The sequence below is a fragment of the Leptosomus discolor genome, chromosome 2, assembly GCF_034619465.1.
Source record: "Leptosomus discolor isolate bLepDis1 chromosome 2, bLepDis1.hap2, whole genome shotgun sequence".
NCBI lineage: Eukaryota > Metazoa > Chordata > Aves > Leptosomiformes > Leptosomidae > Leptosomus > Leptosomus discolor.
In genome coordinates, this window is record NC_141392.1 from 112,063,035 (window position 1) to 112,087,907 (window position 24,873).

A 24,873-nucleotide genomic window follows, 5' to 3' on the forward strand; every position below is an offset into this window, starting at 1 on the left:
TCGCTCCTAGTTAGGATATATTACTGTTAGACACTAAAAAGCTACTCAAAAGATAAGACCTTCACATAACCTTCAGGTGCTATAGTGATAATTTTTTACATGCCCAGTTCATTCAAGCAAAATCTGTTACAGTGCTGGAAATCACCAGATGGTGCTGTTAAAGATAGCCATGCAAGTTCTGCTCAAAGGAGTACATCGTCAGTCACGCCTTGGGAGAAATACTACATGAGGAATGGTGAGGGTTTTTAAACAGTTTTGCTTGCCCATCAGTTAACCTCACTCCTGACATCTGTTTGATGTAATCTGTATCCCAGGTACTCAACAGCAGCAATGACGTGCTATTTCTGTGCTACAGAACATGTTTGCAGAAGTGTTAACAGGGTGAGAATATTTTGTGGCTCATGCCCCTGCCAGAGCAGCCCAGTGAGGGCGTTGGTTAGTCAGCCCAAATGCAGATGGACCACTTCAGGAAGAGACCTGACTTAATGTTTGCTCTGTTGTGTTTGATCTCACCGCTAACGCTGCAAACAAAGGGGTTCAGTTAGTTCCAGTAACAGTGGTGCTATTTTTTTGTGATGTGAAACTGCCTGATTCCACCAGACCATTTTATATAGACCACTGTACTGCCTCTAACAGCAAAGACTTTTAGACCATATGACTGGGTCCTATTTAAACCATTGTCCTACAGTAGAAATCCTTCACAGTTCACCACTGGGTCTGAGCTATCCTTCCCTTAAACAACTTTAAAAAAGCTGTAAAAGGCAGCTCACAGTTTATTCCTGCTGGGGAACGCTTATATCAACCTCTGAACTTCCGTATTTCTGGACTGAGAAAAATGGGTGCACTGTTTCTTCTCATAAACAAGTTGTTCCCATGTTCTGTGGGAAAGTTTATATCTAAGAATGCTCTATGTGCAGGTGGTGACCTGCAGGAGTAAAGTACTTCCCACTGTACCAAAAGTGACCCTTCACATGTTAGCTACATGGAGCTTCAAACTGGGAGTTGTGTGTCCTCAGTTGAATGATATTTCTGGCGGACTGAAAAGTGAATCCTCAGCATCTGAAACAAGGCTAGCTCTTCATTGGTCTGCTCCAACACTGGCAATCTTAAATGATCAGAAGCTACATTTACAGACCTACTTTTTGTTCTGACTTGGCTTATTTTTAGCATATAGGTCTCGAAGTCCTGGGCAGCAAAAATACCATGCAGTTTATGTAGTGTTTTTGTTTAAGAAATTCGAAGTGTTTAATAAAAATAATAGGAAACCGAAGAATTATCTTATGAAATAAATTTTCATTGTAGTCTTCAATTTAGCAGTGTGTAAACTGAGGACATGCCATGTTAAGGATTATGAAGAGACATGAGAAATCCCAATAACCTGGAGAGTCTTGATTTTCAAGCCTTTTCTATAACCAATACCTATTTGCTGTAATCACACTCCATGTAGAATTCTATTGCTGTAAGAAAACAATTTATTTTTAGCAGAAAACAAGCTATTAAGCTTTTTCTTTATCCTGTTCACTGTAAGAAGTGCTGAATAGACTTTATATCTTTGTTAATGAATTTTCCTGGGTGTTTTGCAAATGATTGGTCACAAAGGGGGATATGGAAAACACAGAACCAAGAATAACTCTTGTATTCCCAGAAGTGAGATGTTGAAAAGATTAAGGCTTATGTGTCAGGGAAAAAAGTCCCTGTCAAGTCTCAGTTCAACCTACCAAAAAGCCTAGATAGACTTTTAAGATCTGGTGCCTTACCTGGAAAGAAGATTGAGAGATTGCTATAAAATTGAATTTGATAGTCTGTGTCAAAGGGAAGGAAACTGAGCATCAATTGTTGTTGGTGGGGAGGATAGCTGATTGGACATGCTTACGCCAGAATGCAAGTCCTATGCTTTAAATGGACTTTATCCATAGTGGATAAAGCTCATTTGCCAAAAAAAGTAGCATTTATCCTTGAATAAGAGCAAGCATACAGGAAATTAACTATAAATGCTTCAAGAGCTGTTCTGTACAAACTGTCCCTGTAGGTAACATCTGATAGTCAAATTTCTTTGGAAAACTGACAATATTTTTTCTGGATATTTAATTTTTCCTCAGAGAAAGAGATAAATAGAGGTATGTAGAGTATCCATTTAAAAATACTTAATGTTGCATTGATTCATGGCTCAATGAATGCTAATGGAAGCAGCGATTCGTCCATGATTAATTTGTTATTTTCTTACCCTTTATTTGCACAACTATAGTTTAAATTGCTATTTATCCAAATTATAGTAACAGCTAGATATTGGTTTGAGGATCTGAGCACTGTTATGCTACCTGTTGAATCAGATGTAGTTAAAAATTAGATCAATTGCACCAGAGATTCACAATTAAATCATAAAATTGCCTATATATAATATGTGAGTTAAACAAGTGGGGAGAAGATAAGGGAGCAGTGAAACAAACATGATCAGCATAGTAAGTTGCATCCTTTACATTCTTTCTGCCTAGTCTTTGTGCAGCACATATCAAGCCTCACAGCAGAGGTGAGCCGGCAGTTAGAAGAGGGTGATTTAGTGGATCACTATTATCAAAAGGAAGGAAAGGCGGGACACCTGGACACATTGGAGATACAAACTGGTCATTTGACAGAGGAAGAAGGAACACTGGTAGATTGATAGGAAACAATGTACTGCTTGTTAAACTGTTGTTCCCTGATTCTTGTAGAAGGCAGATGGATTTTTGAAGGACAAGTTACCAGTGGAAGAGATTCACTTCATCTCACATTTGCTATTTAAAAGTTAGGTTAGATCTCCAGGATGCAATTTATCTTCTCCAAAATAGGGGTCTAAGATGGATGGAATTAATCACCACTTGCAGGCACCTCTCTCTTTCCTCTGACTATTGAAGCAGACAAAATGACCAGTATATACTAGATGTACAACTTCTAGATATGATGAGTAGGTGAGATAAATCCCACTCTAGATGAAGTCCCAATATTAGTCTGTTGATAATTGCATTCATAAATCCTGCATTAGTACACATCCTTATCTGTCCTATTTGATATTTGGATTTGGTATATACAACTGAGGAAGTCAAATCCTATAATGCTGAAATCACCGAATTTGTGTGTGTGTGCGTGTGTTACAAAAATGAAGTAAATGAAGAATTATCACACATGGCCATGGATCTGGGAGGCATCCCAGAGTCTCTATATCCGTCCTTTGCTGATAGATGTATAAGCATCATAAACCTATTAATAAAATTGTTCCTTTATTTGGAGTTACTGTTCCTCACTCTGGCGGACTGAAAAGTGAATCCTCAGCATCTGAAACAAGGCTAGCTCTTCATTGGTCTGCTCCAACACTGGCAATCTTAAATGATCAGAAGCTACATTTATTTCTTCTTGAATTTCTTCTTTCAATAAGTTAGTTTGCTTAGATAAGAAACAGTAGGAGATTAATCCTGATTTCGCAATATGACCTTTTTCTTCTAAGATAAAATTTATTTCAAAGCAACTGACTGATTCTTGTGGAAACCCAACTATATTTCAGAGTCAGATCTTCAGCACAAGAAAAGAGAAGTACTACTCTGAACATTTTCTGCTTAGGTGAAAGGAATAACCTATTCTAAACAATGTACTTTTTGAGATTGGAGCTGAAAGTAGAAATAAGTATTGGGGAATCAATAGAACTAATGGCTAGCAGGGGACTGCTTCATCCAGGCTAGGGCAAGACAATTTGAATCATGAGCCTGCTAGGCTGTGTCTATAATATAATAATGACTTAGGCAACACCCTCTGGAGTGGAGGACAAGTGGCATGGAAAGACTTTCATTCATTTAAATCCTCTTCCCAACCAAAATCAGAATCATCCATATTGGGGATAATCCCTGGCTCATGCTGAACCCCAGTCTGGGTGTTGTGTGTGAGAACGCAAGTTGGCCTTGGGTGAACACTACACATAGGAGTGGGCCAGCCATGTAGCAGCACGCATCAGGTGCAAGTGCTCAATCAGAGCCTGGGCCAGGTTTAATTATTGGTATAGATACAGACAAGTTCGCCAGGCCCATAATGAGAGGCAGCTAAGCTATTGAGTGATGAAGGGTTATGAGTCAGTTCCCAGCTTCTGGTGCTCAGGTAGACTAACAAGAAAGGAAAATAGGGACATTAAGAATTTGAATAGAATCGTTGGAAAGGACCTACAATGATCATCTAGTCCAACTGCCAACTTGCCACATAGGAAGTTTGCATAAAATTGTGTCATTCTTCATCAAATGAAAATAACCTTCCCAAGGGTTGCTTTTGCACAGTGTCTTCCCTTTCTTCTCAGGCTGTGAGGAAATCTTCAGTCTTGGTCACCTGGAGGCTCTTGATTTGTTTGCAGTGTTGGCTGTGAACTTGGCAGTGGAGTTGCTCTGAGATTTTTGAAGACAGAACAGTCTATTTGATTTTTGTCCTTCTCTATGCCAGAAACGGTATGAGCAAAACTAGTTGCATTCAGGGTGTACTCTGAATCTGTACAAAAGACTTCTTCTTCACTAGAAAACAGAACTGTAAGATCTGCAACACCAAGTATCACTGGAGAGGTGGGTAGTGCTGGTAACAGAGGAAACAGTGGTATCGGAAGGCAGGATAACAATTCATTGTCATCATCTGCTTTAAATGTAGTGATATAATTTTCTAACATTTATGGGGACTGAACATACAGGATACTGTGAGAATATGGCCCCTGGAGCTGTGCAGAGAGAAGAGAGAACATATATCTCCTGTATGCTGACAGAGATATTTCATCTGGCTGCTTAACATTCAAAAAGCTAAGGAGGATTTTCAGTCGAGTCTGAAGACTAAAGATGTCCTGAAGCAAAAATAAGAATGCAATGGTGAATTAGCCACTACATTGACCATTACTAAAAATCACTGCAAGACATTTAAAAAACTGGAGGGCAAATTCACATTTACACCAAGAGACTTGGAACATCTCTGACTACATAGTGTTAAGCTCATTTTTGAGTGCCTGAAAAGGGATCACTGTAATCAGTTACAGAAACCTGATTGAGGTTGTCAATTCTAGGCTTAGATACTCACATAGAAATAGCAATGTCAATGGATGTTTTCATCAAGCCCCGAACTAAGGCTCCAGGTTATCTAGCAGGTCTGTTACAGCCTCTGCAATCTGGAGGTAAGGTACATGACACACAGAAGAATGTGTTTCTGTTCTCATGCTTCTTTGACGGCATACTGAGGAAAGGTGCCTTCCATGGGGCTGTATGAACATGTAATAAGCAATGTTCAATAGAAAATACGAGTTTATTCATGTGTAGCAAAAGAGGAGCAGCCATGGCATTGTACAGATCCTCTGCTGTGCCCGTGCTTTCTACAAACATCAAACATACCTTTCGAAAAGCACATCCACCCGGAAGCATCCTCTTGATCTGCATACAGAGGATGTCCAGATCAGGAATTTTTCATTTTCAAATGTTTCTGCACAAATGTAATTTTTTGCACAGACAGTGGATTCTTGTCTGCAAAGTCATGTGTGTGTGTGAAGTATATGACGCTTCTTGAAATTACTAACATAGTTTCTTTGACCTCTTCTGTATCAACCTGGCCATTTAGATTATTGACTTACAGGGGAAGGGACTTTATATTACTACATGACTCACTAATACCAAGGAGAAAAAAGCTCAGTCTCAGCTAAGCTCTTTGGACAAGACCAGAATACATATTTAAAAAACTAAGAAGCCATCCCATGCTCATCACTTCAGAGAATGCTATATTGCAATGTGGCCAAAAAGTCACAGCCATAAAGAATCATAGAATCATAGAATGATTTAGGTTGGAAGGGACCTCAAAGATCATCTAGTTCCAACTCCCCTGCCATAGCACGGACACCTCCCACTAGACCAGGTTGCTCAAGGCTCCATCCAAAGAAGGACCTGCAGTACTGGGTGCTGCATAGCATAACATAAAAAAGTGGGTGCTGCCTCAAAAAGGTCAAAACTTTTAAGGAGCAGCAACATCTCTGGCAGTTTCTTCTCAAGTTTTCCTTATGTAAGGAAATTGCATCTTTTATACAAAGACTGAGCATTGACTGATCTGTGGTGAAGGTAGAGAGTGACAGTCTTGTGTGAGCAGGAGAGTATGCAATCATCCAGCTTTATTTTCTGCCTTGTGTAACAGAAAGCTCAGCCCTAACTAGGTCAAGCACAGTCAGCCCTGCATACTGGTTCACAGTCTTGGCTTAAAGGGACAACATCCTATGACATTCAGCAGGATTATTTGAAGGGCAAAATTTAAAGGTACAATAAATCAATAATAAATCACTGGAAGAGATCTGAATTTCATAGCCCTCAAAAAATGTGTTAAAAGTCGAGAAGGATGAAAACAAGGCTAGCTAAATGAAGATAAGCTAACTTCCACATTTTTTTTCCTACCTGTGAACTATTTTTGACCTTCAGGATTTGTAACATAAGACTAAAATCTCCTTTAGGCAATGATTTACACCTTGCATACCAATAACTTACTTACAGTTTACAGTGTTGACACGCAATATGTTCTGTCCTTATCCCTGGCATCAGATGATGTGCTGAAATGTGACATGTAGGCTCTGAAAGTTAGCTGGAAGCTATGATTCCCATCAAGCAGAGAGGTTATAGGAGGAAACCAGATGGAAGTTCTGCAGGTTAACCACAGGCATAAACGAACTAAAACTCTCAGCAGCAGTGACGGTCCATTTTGGTTCTGTGCTTTTTAGAAAATAGGCATAACAAGAGTAGGACTGCTGCTTATGCTTATGCACTGCACTTTAATACCAATTCTACAGGGATTTATATGGCATTAACAACGGGTCAGTCATTTTTTCAATGATGTGACACAAGTGAGAACCCTGCCTGAAGGATCTCGGTATCTGAGAATATATTAGTACAGTTTTTCAATGCAAGAGTGAGAGATAAGAGCCCTGCATTTCCAGTCTTTTGAGAACAGGGCGGTTTTACTTCCTATCGCAGAGAAAACTCAAGATCATCTCTCTGAGATCTCATGGTCAAACATTTAATGGATGTCGGCTATACTTTATTACCCTTGAGTATTACTAGAAAAACTCCACATGGTTTCAAGGTTTGCTCAAACTACTGTACAGTTTGATGGTGTCTTTCTGTGTACACATTAGCTGGTAGGATTGTGTGTGCACTGACCAGCAGCCTCAGATGGCACTGACCATAATGCCAGAGATGTAAGTTTAAAATTAAAATAGAAAAACTATCCTGCCTGAACATGTAATCATTGAGGTACAGGGGTGGAATGTGACCAGTGCTCTAAATGCAAGTGGGACTTTAACAGATTAAAAACACAGAAAACTGAGGTCTTGTTTTGTAAACAGGTGGTCAAAGGCGGTAGCAACAGCCGCTAACTCCAAAAAAATGGAGAAATGAAGCCCCTATGGCATTCTGGCTAGTGCTGTGAATTTGGTGCTGACACACTCAAAACAGGCCCCTGCAATGCCTCTGAAATAGCTCTAGGCTACCTCAAAGCAGGACATTCTCATTCTTTTATCAACTACTTTTATACCTTCTTCCCCTCAGGAGTATATTTGGCTTCAGAAGGTATGAAAAGAAAATGAGAAAACGACCCTAAGGTAGTGATATCATTAGGATAAATTAGAGGAGAGTCGACAGCATCATTTAGGTGGGCATTTCCAGACTTGGATGCTTGGCTAAATCATTACAGTCACATCTACATTTCGGGAAGGCAATGGATTCAGAGAGTCTCTGTGTCCTTTTTTTTCTGGATTCCTGGAGTCTACAGAGGTACTCTACTAATAAGGATATATAGTCATGAGAATTTCAGCAGTGGTTCATTTATGGTGCCTTCTTTGGTACAATTTCCAGGTGCCTGGATTGCCATGGAGGTGGCTTCAGCCTAACTGTGGAAAATGGAGATAAGACTGGAAGCTCTACTGAAAACTATAGAGCTCTTCCTGAGCTCTCTTCAATGTTCATGTACAGCTTCCATAGACAGCTGGCTCTATCCTTTCAGTTCCTTAGATGGGTTTCTTCTGTAATATTTCCTTTGCAATATGCTCCCTTAAGGGACTCACAGCCCTAAAAGAAAACCACTTATTATTCTTTTATTTTGCTAATAGAGTTTGATGTTTTCTCTAGGAAGAAGAGCATATTAGCTACCAGTAAGTATTGAATTTCTTACCGATTTTTGTTGCTGTTCTACAGTGGAAGTCTGATTTAATTGATTATCATGTTCCAGTGGGTCTCCATTTAGTTTAACTGTCACACAAGATGGAGTAACAATTAAATTTGCAGTTAAGAGCTTCTGAGTGGTTTCTTTTTTAGCTGTATTATCTTGCATAATATCAGCTTTGAAGACTTATAAAACAGTGGTCTCTTCTTGAAGGTCTTGGTAGAACAGTATTCTGAACTTGATTCTGTGCAAACTATGTAGGCATTTCACTTACTGCATGTGAAGAGTTGTGTTGTTTTAAACTACTCAGCTGTATCCAGCCCCTGAAGAATTCAACCCAAAATATCTGGGCTCTAGGAGACTGTATAAATTATGGTCATGATAGAAGGGTTGGGGTTTACACAACAGAAATACCATAAAACACAGACATTTTTTAAGTTACAGAATGTTGCAAATGTGTCTGCTGCAGTGTTCCTGGATAGGTCCACCAGTAGCTCAAACATTTTAATCAAGAGACATTAAACTCTTAAACCCAACATTTTTTCATTTAAGAATGTTGTTTAATTCACACAGAATCACACAGAATAATAGGGGTTGGAAGGGACCTCTAGAGATCATCTAGTCCAAACCCCTGGCTAAAGCAGGTTCACCTAGAGCAGGTTGCACAGGACTTTTTTTTTAAAGGAAAAATTAAAAATTGTAATATATCTTTAGATTCTTAAATAACTTTTCCCAAGCATTTTGGCTTTTGGAAGAACAAAAACAATTTTCAACTGGAAAAGAGAAAAAAAAAGATAAAATATTATTTAATTTCAAAATTTTCAAACGAAAGTCCAAAACACTTTGAACAGTCACAGTCCTGATTGTGGTAGAGAAATGTTTTCAGATTCTTGCATATCTATTTTCTGTGCTTTATGGAACTGCAGAGCCAGGTGAAGACAGGGGAACTTTGATCGGATGGTCTTAGAGCTGAAGTGTCCAGGATTGGAGGAAGCGGTGAAGCACGAGGTTTGAAAGTCTCCCCAGACTTTTCAGGTCAAAGAAGGAAAACGGATGTGAGAAATGGCTTATGCACCCTTCATGAATCCGTCACTTATTGATGGTCAGAAAAGAATATTTTGAATGGAAAATTTAAACCAGCTCTTATACTACAGTTACCCTATCTCACAGACAGGGATCCACAGCAAGGCTATAACAAAGAATCAGCATTTGCATCAGGAGGTAGCTATTCAGATTTAAGTTTGTTAGGAACAGACTTATGGCCTATTTTACAAATTCTTAAATTGTGAGACCTACTCTTCTACCTGTTTCTGAGTGTTTTTAGGTGATTGCACAGTGATATTGCAAATATTTTTAACATGTTGTATTGTAAAAGTAGCTCCAGAAACAAAGGGAATACACAACCCCAAGAGATCAGAAAAGGACAGACACTGCATGTCCATCTTTCTGATTTTAGTAAATGTTTCAATGCAGAAGTGAAAGAGAATAATCTTTCAAAGACAGAAAAAGAACCTGACAGAAATGTAACTGCCCTGACCACAAAGCAGTTGCTTTGTAGCAGTTGTTTAACCAAATATGAGACTCACACTACTGAAGACCATACAATAGGTTGACAAGTTGGCTAGGAGATAGATTTCAAATGGATTAAGAGCAGAAATTGGCTGCTTCCAACACATTTATCTTAGATGGAAATCCAGGGGAAAACCACCCCAAAATAATGGAATTGGTTTTGCTTGGTGGGACAATGCACTATTTTTTCAGTTCAGAAATGACATATGCTCTTCCTTAACTGCTGTGCCCTAGAGGTACTGTACCAGGTAACGAAGCTATGCACTGATTTAGGAAAAAAAAATCTGTGTCTTTGCTGTTTCAGTGTCCTGAATTTGGTGACCTGAAAGAACAAAACTAATTTGCTTTTGAGCACGACAGATAGGGATCCTGCTGTTTGAGGTGGCATAAATTTTACCATTTTAATATTTTTAAAGCACTCTGTTAAACGCTTTGTAAATATACATTAAAGAATTAAAGTAGGAGTAGAGCCTGGCTCACATGTTGAACAGTGTAGCCTTCAGCATATACTGAGAAAATCTGCCTGGAGAAGGATTGAGATACTGCGAGCTTCTCCAAAAAGCAATCAGTCCAGACCCAAAGAGAATGTAAGGCTTTCTGAAAGTGCAACCTGGAACAGATATTGTCAGCATCAAAATATGTCTTTATTTGCATTACTGGGTTATATGTACTTTGCCTGGACTTTTGTGACATCTTTACACAAAAGCTGAGGGCTGGAAGTAATTTAAGTTTTGGAATCAGAATAGCTAGTAAATAATTTATGTATTTTATTATTTCTTATTTAAACTTTTTAGCAAAATTCCAGATATCACAGATTTTCTCCAGGGATTCCTCTGCCCTTTGTGTAGCAGGACTAATACATTGAACATCCAAGGCCACTTTCTATAAAACTCTTGCATGAGAAAGCAATAAAGCTTGCTAGAATTGCCCATCTCCTTTCAAGTATGAACTTAATCTAAGCAAATTTTCAGTGACTTTGCTCCCTTCATATACCCAAATCTGATGGTCTGTGGGTAAGACTTGCTCAGTTGCTTCACTTTCATTATCAATGATTTTCACGTGCCTCCATTTGAAACACTACAGGGAGAACCTTTCTTGGTCCCACATGACAGACAATATCTGTTTTGATTTGTGGCATCATAGGAGCAAGGGAGAAGCCACACACACTACCTGGAGTACCAGCTCAATGGAGCAGCGGTGAGATGCATGTTCCCAGCTGTGACTTTTGTGACATCTGCCTGGTCCCATAACCCTGAGTCTCAGTATTTATCCTCCCATCAAAAGCCCCTACATGGCTCTCTCATGTGCCAGAGATAGAGGTCCAAGGAAGGTCTGTGATAAGCCCATCTTGATGCTGCAGTGTCCTCTTTGATGGATACATGACACTAAGGTGGTGTGTAGAAGTGGCTGGGTTTGAAGAGCATGGTGACCATATAAGATATGTGAAAGGTATCTAAATGGTTTGGTCTGGGTAGACACCAGTCCACTTCATTAAACTGCTGCACAATCCAACATGAAGACACTTCCAGAGTGGGAGAGGTGGAAAATCAGAAAAATGGGAGGGCTGAAGGTATGAGGTGACACAGAATCGAAAAACTGAAGACCGGTTTGTACTATCAGTAATTTTACCTTGTGCTGTGAATTTTCTCACTTTGGTGAGATCTGAGTTACCCCAGACTTAAAAAGAAAACAGAATCTTTACGCAATGAGTCAGCACTCTTTTCTCCTTTTCCTGACCACCACCTATGTGGGTTAGACCACACATTTCATGAACAACTCTGAATAGAAACAGTATATGTGCTCCCACCCATCAGTGAGCTGATGAATAACCATAAACCCAGGAACAGTGTACATAAGCAGTTAATGTTCTGTCTCATTTAATTTAAAGTGTATTTTTCACAAATTTTTAAAAATGCTTTTTAGTGAGGTATACATATGAACACGTGTGTGTATATCTGTGCATTGCTGCACACAACATGGTAACACAAAACTACACATACAGACAGAAATACAGTCACATAGAGTTCCTTCTGACTGAAAATCTGACATGAAAATTTCAGAACACGAGAACTTTTTTGGATTTGTCTGGGCAAATTGTCTGGAGACAATTCAATACTTTGGTTCAGCAGAAGATAAAAGTGAGAGTCTGAAGATCCATTAAACTACTATTCAACAGCAGTTAATACACTGTCATGATCTGTGAGTTTGGTATAGCGTAACTTAATGTAGTGTGCATATCACCACACCAGATGATGTGACTCTGTCCTTGACCTTTTGCTGATCTCCGTAGCTTCACACAGAAGTATAATTCTCATTACAAGGACAATATCTAAGAAAAACCTCTTGTATCTCTTAAAAAAAACAATCTGACCATTTAAAATATGCAGGCTCTGTCGTGAACATACCTCAACCAATATGCAAAGCAATAGCATTTGATAAAAGGTCATTCGTTCTCCAGTCTGTTTCAAGACTACCAAAGATGACTGCTAGTGCCATCTATGGTGCTGAATGATACAAGTGATGATACTATTCCCTACATCTCTCAAGATTATTTGAGATGGTTGACCAAAGAACATTTACCACAAACCTGAGTTCACTGTGGTTTGTGCTTGCCTAAACTCTATTTCTGATATGAGGCATTCTGTGCTATTCTCTGCAAGTTACTGCTGCTGAGTCTTGCTTGCAGTGGTGTTCTTGCTAATTATGTACTGCACTGCTTTTCCTAACAATTGCCCGTTTTAAGTAGCACCTTCTAATTCAAACTCCTAAACTTGCACAACTAAGCACTGCAGATTGCTGAATGAGTGAAAGGTTGCAGATTTGCCTATCTCTGAGATAATGAAACCTCAAAATAGTGCTTGTAAAATAACAACTCGGTATCTGTTTATGAGATACATAAATTACCACTCATGGTTCATTCTGCAGATTAGCACATTTTGCATGTTATTCATTTTAGTCTTTGCTAGGAGGCCTGTAAGAATTCAGTGCTTTAGAAGTAGAAGTAATATATTTACTGCATCACTAATCTGGTGGTTCTGTTTTCAAACCCTTCTACAGAGCAAAGGCCACATTTTGAGGAAGCCCTGCATGTGCTGAAACTGAAGCAGTAAGGGCTTGACTTTCAGTATTCCTAAATGTGATGAACTGTAACAGTACAACCACACAAACAGATTTTGGTGCCAATCATTAAGCATTTAGCATGAGGCTTTCTGAGTAGGCATTATGAATAGGTCACCTAGGCAGGAAATCAGCTAGGGCACTAGATTTTCTAGAACAGGTTATACCACATGACTGCTGAGGATGATCTTTCTGGGAGCACCACAACAAGCGGTCAGGGAGTTGTTAACAGTAGACATGAGCCTGTTGTCTCTTACCATTTTGCTTAGTTACAAGAAAGTGAAATGTGCTCTATTATGGGGCCCATCTTGTTTCCAGTATTAATGTCTGGACTGAGAATCATCTAAAGCATTTCTAACATCCTTCTACCTCGTTTACTACTCTTTTTCTTCTTCTTCTTCTTTTTTTTTTTTTTTTTATTTTTGCAAAAGGGAATTAGCAATAAGTAGAGCTCACAGCTGTGTGCAAATGTCTTGTTCTTTGTCTCATATCCAGAAGACTTTCAGGGAATGATGAAGGTTTTGTTCATGGTGGTGAAGGCTCAATTCAGTTCCCTAAACAGATATCTTGAGAGTATCTTAGAAAACCACATGTGTTTTACAGGCAAAACACAGGATCTACAAAAAGTCTGTGCCATCCTGGAGCAGTGGCTGGAGGCTGGGTGGGATAACATAGGGTGTATAAAAAGACTGTACAGGACGACGTTTAGGCAAACTGGCTGCCTAATGTTGGCCCTATACCCCTGAGCTCCAGGGTTACTCTAGCTGTCTGAAGTCAGTACTGTGTAGGGTGAGAGTGTCCAGTTCTGGGCCCCTCAGTTCAAGAAGGACAGGGAACTGCTTGAAAGAGTCCAACACAGAGCCACAAAGATGATTAAGGGTGTGTAACATCTCCCTTGTGATGAAAGGCTGAGGGAGCTGGGTCTCTTTATCTTGGAGGAGACTGAGGGGTGACCTCATCAATGTTTATAAATACGTAAAGGGCGAGTGCCAGGAGGATGGAGCCGGGCTCTTCTCAGTGATGGCCAATGACAGGACAAGGGGCAGTGGGTGCAAGCTGGAGCATAGGAGGTTCCACATGAACGTAAGGAAAAACTTTTTCACTGGAAAAGGCTGCCCAGAGAGGATGTGGAGTCTTCTTCTCTGGAGAAATTCAAAACCCACCTGGATGCATTCTTGTGTGATCTACTGTAGGTGGTCCTGCTCTGGCAGGGGGGTTGGACTAGATGGTCTTTCGAGGTCCTTTCCAACCCCTGACATTCTGTGATTCTGTGATTTAAACTGGTTGCAACGACCCAAGGCCGGTATTTAACACCGAGCAGCCGCTGCTCTGACGGGAGGAAACTGAGTATCCCTGAAAAATAAACAATTGAAGATGCACCAAATTAATGACTTCTCTAAGTACCTAGTTTTAGCACACCTTGACAATTAAGGGAAATTTGGACACTATTGTATTCTGAAAATCATTCCCTAATAGCTAAATGTCAATTGGCTGAATGTTAATCCTAAAATCTTTGGCTCCCATTTTTGTATTCAGAGTGATGGACTGTATTCTTAGATACCTTTCACACTTCTTCTGAACATGCCTAAATCTGAAACATTCCTAAAGCATCTGCAGAACCAGGAACTGCTGTACTCAATGGTAATACAGTTTTTCCTATTACTCTATGGGCTAGGTTTTCCTTTTCTAAGTTTCCATCCACTTGTTCTGTGAGATCTAACTGATGGATAATAGCTGTTTTCCTCTCCATGGACATGACAGCTTGTGAACGGTTTTGAGGTTGAGAAACACTCTTACTTCTTCCAGCCCTAGAAATTTACAGGCCTCCATATCTCAACTGTTTTTCCCTACACTATGCTAACAATAAGAAGTGAAAAAGAGAATTTTGATGATAATGTATTCACCGCTCTTATTGTTTCTTTCATCTGGACTGAGATCAAGAAACAAAACACAGGGAGAAGATAGCAGGACATAAATGATGATATTTTTATTGCTTTGTTAAATTTGAGCCAGATTTTCAAAGGGCTTGTTTTACTAGAATTTGGCTATTTCACTTGAAGTAGCACAAGTAAACTATTTTTTGCATCTATTGAATTTTTTTCAATCAGTTGCACATAAAAGGTTCAGCTGTTTCAAGCTTTATCAATAGCATGAGCCCTCAAACCCCAGGGCTGCCTGCCCCTGCCCTAGTGACGCCACAGTAAGGCCCGTCTCCAGCTCCCCAAAGCCTGGCCCAGCCTGGCCATGGGCCCTGTTGAGCTGGGGCCACCTTTGGGCCTTCATCTTGGCCTGGCTTTGATCTGTCCCCAGCCCCAGGGAAGAGCCTGATGGCCGGGGCTGGGCCTGTCCTGGTGCCTCCCAGCTGCCTGCTCCTGGATGGGGGTGGGATGGGCCAGACACAGGCTGTGGGGAGTTGACAAACCCTGTGTCAGACAAGAGCCAGGATAGGCAGAAACTGCCCTGACTCATGGGCTCCATGACTGGGGAAGTGTTAGGGTTTGGGTTATTTCTTGCCCCTTCTTTATCAGTTGGCAAAAAAGTTTTGTGAGATGGGCAGGACAGCAGCCGTGACATAGTACTCTGAAACTGGGGAAATATGAAAGGAAGTTAAAGGCTCAAGTGTCCAGTGAGCTTGTACAGTAGTTCTGTTTATTTTACAAATGCTGCAGGCTTTGAAATCACAGATTATCTCCCCCAGAATGGCCCCAGAGTCTGGCTGCCAGAGCTCAGAGGCAGGTCTATGTTTATGAGTAGATGACACCAACAGGAAGCCAGCAACTATCTCATCTCTCCTGACACTGCAGTGCGAGCCTGCGTTCCCTTTAAACTGCTCTTCGGAGAAAACGTGGTGACTGACCAAAGGTTTTACTAACATGTTAATAAGGCAAGGTTTTGGACATGCAAAGCTCAGTTTGGATCCCAGCAGGCTGGAGAACTGCATGCTTTTCTGTAGGATGACTTTTAACCCTAACATCTGGAAGCCTACTATAAGCAGAATGTCCTGCCAAAACTATTTCTCTGGTGAGAACGTCAGCATCAGTCCCTTTTGGACTGCAGTTGATGACTCCTGGTTCCGATGGATATGGTACTCCCTGTTACAGCTCTTCTGGTCTTCATGCCACAGGAACCTTGGTCTTTTATGTGAGGTAGAGAGGGTCTTTCTTCTCTCCTGCATCACTGAACAAATGAAATTATATAAAGCTGTGTCTGAATTCACTCATTTCATACTCTGGTTAGCCTAATGAGAAAGAAAGCATCACACTGTAGTCTGGTATTGAGTGTATCGCATCTTGGTTCAAGGAAGGTACTTACAATCTTCCTTTTAGAAGTCATAGTGGGACTGCTCTTCTCTTTGAAAGGTGAGAAAAACAGAACAATGTCCTCCAGTCTCCATCTGCATGAAAGCCTAGCTTGAAGGACAGCATTGAGAGTGTGAGGCCCAGGACTTTGTGTCTCTGCTCTTTGAGACAATTCAAAATAGAAGCCTGCCCTAATCGTTAGTCTGTCATGCAGGAGCTGAAATTGGGAGTGAGGGAAGAGTGTACACCCCTATGTAAAAAATCATTCTTGATTCTTTAGCTTCCCCTTTTATGCCCTTCCCAAGAGATAGAAAAGGAGATGGTGACCCTGTAGCTTGGAAATCATGGCACTCACTAAGGTAGAAGTATACTGAGTCTCATGACCTTGGTTTAAAGTCTGCACATGGATTTTTTTTGTATCATTATTTCTAGGTCTAGCCCATACTTGGAGCAAATATTGACAGATTCTTGCTGGCTAATAGGCTGTAGGTCTCTATTTGACACATGTTGAAAATGGTTAAGCATTACAACCTTTTTCAGAAAGATGAAAGATATTTTTGCATTTCCACTACTCTGAAAAATGCAATAATTTTATCAGAGCCTTTCTAGGATTAATGGCTTAGTTTCAGGCATTTCAATTTGCAAAATAAATAACATCTCATCAATGAAAATGAGCAAAACACAAAAAGGACTGGATAAAAAATCCCAAACAAACAGAGCTCTGGAAGCTGGTATTAACAGGAACAGAGAGAGATAGAGGTAATGAATAATTCATGTAATTGTTTTGGAAAATATTTTTTAAAAGAAACTTAATATGTGAGGAAAAGGTTTATTCCTCTGTCTTTTCTTTGTTGACTGCTTAGAGGCAGAGGTGTAGGGAAGAGAAGAAAAGAAATTAAAAACTCATAAATGTGCATGTGCTTGTCTGGAGGGAATCCTTTAAAAACTGCTATAACATCTATCTAGCCAAACTGTGACATCGCATTCATCTCTGTCATGTTTGAATCCCTCACATTTATTACAGTCTTTCGGACTCAGAAAACAATTAGGAGATGGAAATTCTCAGATATAAGATCCAAGTGGTCCAGTGCAGAACTAACCTTTCTCACATGTTAAAAAATTGCAGGGAGAAAGTAACATGTCAGACAGTAGGCAAACTCCTAACCCCATTGGCCTCTATAAGCAGTGCATAGCTAGAGCTGGGGTTGTGGCATCACGTCTCATTTTGGAAACTTACTTTCAGTGACCACATTTTTTATTTGAAAACCACCATTCCATTATAGGTGGTTCGTATGGATTTTGATTTTCTGAACAATGAGAAAGAGGCAAAAAGGAGAAGGTTGTTCATCTAACAAATTTAGGTATCAAAAGTAGTGCGCTTCATCTAAGCAACCTCTATAGCCATTGTAGAGATGAGCATTTTCAGACGGATATTCATCCCATGTTTTTTAAGCCTTTGCTTCTCTCTCTGCTAACTACACATGAAACTTAGATGAAACTTAGATCTTATACTAGACACATAAAGCTGAATGAGATGAATCCAGGCCTTTGTTAATACCAGATTGCAAGTTAGAAACTAAAAGTGTTTCACTTTATGAGAAGCTGTCTTAGTGTCATTTAAAATCTACTTGATTTTCAGCTGTTAAGAAGCCTAGAGAAATTTGTTCTGTCCTTGCAGGATCCCCATTAATTAATTAATTGTTCCAATGAAAGAAGTTTGCTGTTTTATGATTTATAACCTGGGATTGCTCAGATATATATTACTGGGAGTGGCCAGAAGGTTAGTTACCAATGTTTTGTACATCACTAATATGTGCTCATGCTTTTTAGTCAAATACTGCAAGATCAGAAATTGGCTATGTATTTCTAATGGAGAGTGGGGAACAGGAGTTGTTAATTGCTATGCTGGAGGGAAGACAAAACCACAGAATATAGATTCCTTTAGCTCTGACATAAATATTGGTCAACTTTTTTAATTTTGCAGTGTTGCATAGGATATAATTTGTCATGTTAAATCATACTGTGAATCTGTCAGGTTCTGTACTCTGAGTCTTTCAATAGTCAGATGATTCAAAAAAGGCTTCAGGATAAAGACAAACCGTTCCAGGCAACATGGGAGTTTAAGGGAAGAACTCAGGCTGCAGGAAGAAAGAGGCAAGGAGGTTTCAGAAAGTCTGTTGTGCATGGCTGTATGCTTCAAAGCTTGCTCATAATTAAGAACCACTGAACTTCCGAAACACAGAGTTCTTTCATATTACTGGTCAGCACATAATAAATTAACAGCCTGGGTTTGAAAGAATCCTTCATAAAAATTGGTCTCCAAAGTCATTCAGGCAATAAAATCAACTGCAGCTTTTAAAGCCATGCCGACTCTAGAGCCAGCGTCTAGAGTCTTTCTTTAGAAAAAATGTCTGCAAAGTCTGCATGGTAATCTCAAAGCAAGATGGCTCCAAAATAACACATGCAGCTAGGTAAATAGCAGTTTTATGTACAATTTCTCCAGGGAGTTGACAATAAAGAGAGTAATCAAAGCATCTGACTTTTGCAATATGATTTAGCTGGGTATTTCAGCTACCTAATTCCCACGGACTTTCTGGGTAGTCAATAAAAGGAGATAAGTTCTCCCAAGCACCATATGGAGCTCCTAACTTGTCTCCTGTCTTCAGCTACCTCCTGAGGAATCTCTTCCTCTGTTGCCTAGAGAAAAGCTGCAGAAACTAGCTGTAATATAGCTGACTGAATTCAGCACTTAAAGATGACATCTATGCATGAGATTTTAATAGTAATTTCAGACAAAGCATTCATATTGCGCTCTCATACTTTTCTCTGTTCTTGTTTTATGTTGCCCAAACTACTTTTAAACCAAGAGCGTTTGATTACTCTGTTACAGTTGGCTTTATGTTCCATTTTCAAACTGTCTATGATATCCATTTGTACAACTGAGCCATTATTATTTAATAAGTTTATTGTACTTTAAAGTATGCTATATCACCACGTGAATTCATATATTAATCAGGTATGTGCTTGCTTTTAATGATCCCTACATTACAAAATTCTTTGTAACAGCTAGCTGTGGCATTGCTTGTTAACAATTCATTACTAATGTTTTTTTGTAAAATATGTTCTAAAATAAGTTATTAATGAATTTAGGTGCGCCTAGTAATTATTTCATAAATATTAATAAAGAACATGCACACACGCATGCGCACACACCCTGCATATAAAATTATATTGTGTACTTAATGGTCCCTTATCACACCATCATCAATTAAATTTATGGTTATTATGCTTTCATGTTTGGTGAGAATATAAACCAAAAACTATTCTAGAAAATTGTCATTCACTGCAAATGGCGTAGAAATCCATCCAATTTTTTACATGAACTGTGACAAATAGTTCTTGATTTACAGCAAAATCTCTCTAATCTACTTCACAGAGTGAAAAGGACCAAATAACCCAGGCTACAAAGAAAAAAGGCAGCACTGATATTACTTCACTCATCAGGAGAATCCTTTGTAACCCAGTTTGGCCAGCAGTCTTGTACCTTCTCCCCATGGGCTGTGGAATTTGTGACAGAAATACCACCAGTTAATGAAGTGCCTGTTAGTTAGCTGCAGTACACTACAAATAAACCCCCAGAGAGTATCATCTTGACAGTCTAAACTGCAGACAGATGGGATGTGCAGTGTGGCCCACCACCCCAGACTTTCAGCTGCCACTACAAGGATATTGACTGCACGCAACAGCCTCCTCCCTGTCTGTTTGGTTGGATTTCCTCCCCATGAGAACCACAGCAAGCAGGGGTCGGCGGCAAGAGAGGGAAAGGTGCCAGTTCACATCTTATCCAGGGACTGGTCGTGGTTTAGATGTAGAATTTGTCATGTAAATAGACCAAATGTATAAAACTAAGAGAGGAAACAGCTGCATGAGAGGAACTAAATGACTTCTCTCACACAGATCAGGACATTAATAGATCTGGGAGTGCTATCCTGAACGCAAGTCCCAGACGTGTGGCTCATCTGCTCAGCCATGCAGAATTACTGCCATTACACTAGTGTGCATAGGAGGAGGACAAATCTTAATCCCACAAAGGTATATAGCCAAGGGTTGAATGCTGGGTGGTCCACAGGCAAAGATCTTTTCTGTCAAACTCAAAAGCAGCTTGATTGACATTTTCTAGAGTGATTTTTGTAGCACTTTCCAGATTCCCTACTGCCAAAAGGGGACAGAGTAGGCAATGGTGGAAGTTGAAAGTATAAAGTAGTAGTTAATGTTTTTATTCTGCATATACAGGGTGCAGATACCCAAATCCTGCTCAGACAGAAAGCTTTGCAAATTTTAATTCCATAGAATAGGGAATGGACAACGGGCAGGCGTAGAAGTTTCTTTGTATTTTGTATAATGAGAAGTGAGGTCAGAACAGCACATAAATTTTGAGCTGTTTTGCTGTTGCTGTTTTTTAATGCAGTATCATTTTAGCACTCTGGTCACACAAAATAATTTAAATCATGTAATATATTATATTTTTTGACAATCAGACATTCTATTACATTTGATACAACCATATTACGTATATTGGTAATACTGCAAAAGAACAAGGCATCTATTACCAGATCACAGAAAAAAGAAACAAACCCAAGCAAAGAGAATTAAAAATGTCATAAAAATTATTAATGGCATTATTAATAGCCAGGTCCTTGTCACAACACATTGTAAAATTTCCTTCAGAGACATTACAATGTATCATGGGGAATGGACAAGATGACCTAATAGATCTTTTCCATCTCTTTTCTCACATAATCATGTCAATCAGTACTATAGTGTCATAGTAATTTATACCTCTCATTGCTTCCAGATCACATTATTGTAATCCAGTCCTGTTACATAGATCTAAAAACTGCAACTGCAACATTACTGTGTTTATTTCATCTGGAGACACTGTCAGCAGAGTTGCAAGAGAGTTGGGACCTGTTTTATTGACTATTAATGGCAGAAATTGTTGGTCTAACCTTGCCTTAAGGGCTCAGGTGGCATAGGCACCTATTTTCAGTGGACTTCACCTCTTTTCAAAGCTGTGTGGGAGATGAAGAGCCCGCACCATGGGTATTTCCCACATGGTATTATGCAGATTTCCTAAGTTAATCGACTTTCCTGGATGAAAATATTTAACAAACACACGAAAAAAAAACATAGCCAAAATTTTATCTGAATGGTCATAATTTGGAAATACTATTTTTCTTAGCAGATGTTGCATTTTAAAGCGTATATCCTTGATGATTTCAGTGTATAAATTGGTTATTCTAAGTTTCACTGTTCTGTTTAAATGTTACTTGTCAATCATAATTTCCATTACCTTTCAATTCAATGGTATGTAAAAATCTCAATCATAAAGCTCTTTGCTCATTCAGTTGCAATTAATTTGTAAGTATTTTTTTAACAGTATCTATATTATTTAGATTCCTGCAGTCTTTCCGAGTTTTTTTTAAAAATATGTAATTTCTTCTTCCACTCCTGCGTTTCGATTAAGAATGGACATAAAATATCTTTGAGTTTTAAGGGCTGGAGAAAACTGTGGCTGGGGGTGAGAAGACTAGGCTTTTCTCAAGTACAAGGGTACTCAATCTTTTCAGGGCATTCATTGCATCTTTTGGTAAGCAATATTTTTAATGCAGATAAACTATATCAAGCCTCTTGCGAAGTTTTGCCATTTTAGTGATGCTTAGGATTCTGAAATGTCAACATTTTGCAAAGAAAGTAGCTGAATCAGTCCAGAGTAATTTTATTAGCTAAAATATACAGCAAACAAAATATGAAGTCAGGTATTTAAAGGCAAACTAACTCTATGTAGAGAGACTTAAATTCCCATGAATGCAACATTGACAAAACAAATCTCTCATAATTCCAAATCTTTCTGTGTAAGTGACAAAGATCTGAAAATCTATTATGCAAAGTGAAATTGTTAATGATAATGTATTTATAGAGCACTTTCCCCAGTAAACAATATCTGACCCCATTTGGTACCCGGAGAAAAATATTCCAATTTTCAATTAGTCTGTGGACAGAATTGTGTCTTCCAGTCTTAATATTAGCAGCTGCAAACGATGATACACTGTTAAAATTAAAACTATTTAATTGCAGCATACATTGAAATATTCCTAATAAATTTTGTTATGCAGGAAATAGTTATGTCATCTAATGACTTTGCAGTACCAAAAAAAACAGTCAGAAAAATGTTATTTCCATGGTTTGAGGATATATGATCACAGAGAAAACTGTCCTTTTTTAAAAAAATGACATGTTTTGTCAGTTAAAAAAGGAACAAATATCTTGTTTACAATAAATGCAGCTTTTCTTCTACAAAACTTTTTCATTTCAGGCATGGATGAGTCCTGAAAAACATATTCTGTTTCTTATCAGAATTAAATGCTGAATATGACGGAATATGGATTGTATTAGGGTACAGTTTTGTTAGTTCTTCACAATCACCTTGTCACCTTTGCTATTTTCACATTTTTAGCAACAAAAATATTCAAGAGTTTTATTCTTAGAAGCCATACTGGAATGATGTTTATGGCCTGTTCTGATTGCATAGTGTCTTACATATAACAATCCACCAAGAAACACTACAAAATATCTTGTATGGAGCCTACAGTGGCCATTATGGCAATGGCTTTCTTGGTCTGTGCAGGAGTGGGCCTTGAATAATTGAAAGTACAGAAACCCTACTCAGGCTAAACCTTAAAGCAAGGTCACTATGTCCCTTCTGAACTGCTTGGTCCTGATCTAATGGAGCTAGGGAAGTCAAAGGATAATAGTGGCATAAGGACAATCAACCATTGGAGATTTAAGCCAGAAATTGAGAGGTTTCTATCACAGCAAACAAAGATAAGAGTTTGATGCATTACAACCACACCCTAAACTCTGCTGCCTAAAATGGGATTCACTGAAAAGTGCCTAAGTACAAAGAGGGGGTGCAGTGGTCCATATTCCAGCAACTGCCTTGCTCAGAGATGTGCAAATTCATTCAGCACCACAAAGGCTCATCAATGTCTAAACTTACGTACATAGGTATTTATAGAAAAGTTCAGATCTAAGGAACTAAGCACCAAAGTGTAGCTTTTACTCTGCGGCAGTTCAGTGAGAAGTCAGAAGGGTATCTAAACCCTCAGTCCTGGGAAGGTCTCCTGCAGTCCGAAATGCTCTGAGCATACACAGGGCAGTGAAGAGTCCAGTGCAAAGCACAGCATCCAGAGGAAGTGCCTGGCAGTACTCACAGAAAGAAGCGATAGGCGATTTATTTGAGCCTTGGGGTTTTCTCCTGTTGGGGATGATTGAAATGTAGACCTCCTTCTTTCCTTGATCAAGTGACCCAGTGATCCCATGCCTAGCTTGCTAAGTCAGGGCTTGCAATGGTCAGATTGTAGCAAAGGGGACAATGCAGAAGGCACACGATTCTGTACTAGTTGTAGCACACTTCTGAAACAAGAGAGAACTGGGTGCTGGTCCCTTTTTCCTAGACTGCTAGTAAAGTTTGTACTGGTTTAAAAATAAATTTCAGGTAGCAGGAATAGAAAAAAAAACCCCACCAGTTTCTAATCTCGCTGTTACTATCCTGTAACTCATAAACTGTATCTAGCACCTAACAATGTCCAGGACATTTCTCTGGCACCAAGCATGTAGACAAGTTCATGTCCATGGTATTTACTTTATACAATGGTGTGGCTGTGTCTAAAATGCTTAAAGGAAATAGTCCGTAGTCTGAACTCAAACCAAGTTTAGAAACTGTGGGAAAGCAAAGCCATGACGTGCCTGGGACTGCTCTGAGCAGTACAGGTGACCAAATTCCAGCATGCAGAGTGTTCCCTTCCACTGTTTAACTTCCTTGTGTACATGCAGCTTTGCTAGTTGCAAAAAATGTATACCTCATCCATGGATGAAGCAAACAGCCAAGCTCAAAGTAGTAAGTACTGTTTGTAACCAACAAAAGAAGCTTTTTTGTTTTTTTTTTTCAGTTACAAACCTGAATATGTGGATGAATATGGATCATTCTTATTTCTGGTTCATTTGTTTAAAAACATATCTACAACAGATTAATGCAACATACAAGGGCCTGAATGAATAAAATAGTTAGGAGCTCAACTTTATTAAAAAAAGAAAAAAGTTATGTATCACTGAAAGCCAGTGGAGCTCTAATGTGTCAGATTTTAAAGGTCTTCAGGTGAAAAAAAGAAAAAAAAAAACAGATAAAAATGTATGAGTTTTTCAGAGGGTTTTGGTACCTAACTCTCTTTTATTTTAAAAATGAGAAAGGTCCCATGAAGCATCATTTTGATGTTTAGATCGAAATACTTTTACAAGTCTGATCCCTCGGCACTTACAAATGTCTTGTTCATTGCCTATTAACATTTAAAATTACAAATATCTTTTACATTCAAGTCTTACCTGACATAATTTATTCAGCAAGAATTTAACCTTGAAATGCAAAGACTGTTAAAATGAAACCTCTGATTCATTTAATGTCATGGTCTGTTTGTTGAAAATATTGGTCATCTTTTGTTAGTACTAAATTTCTCTTCAGATTCTTATTTTCTGTCTATTTCTGTAGAACATTTAATATAGTGTCTATTTACTTGTATCTTTGAGAAAAGAAAAGTTTAATCCTCTCTGCATGAAATTAGTTATACTAATGCTTGGATAATTATAATCTTTGAAA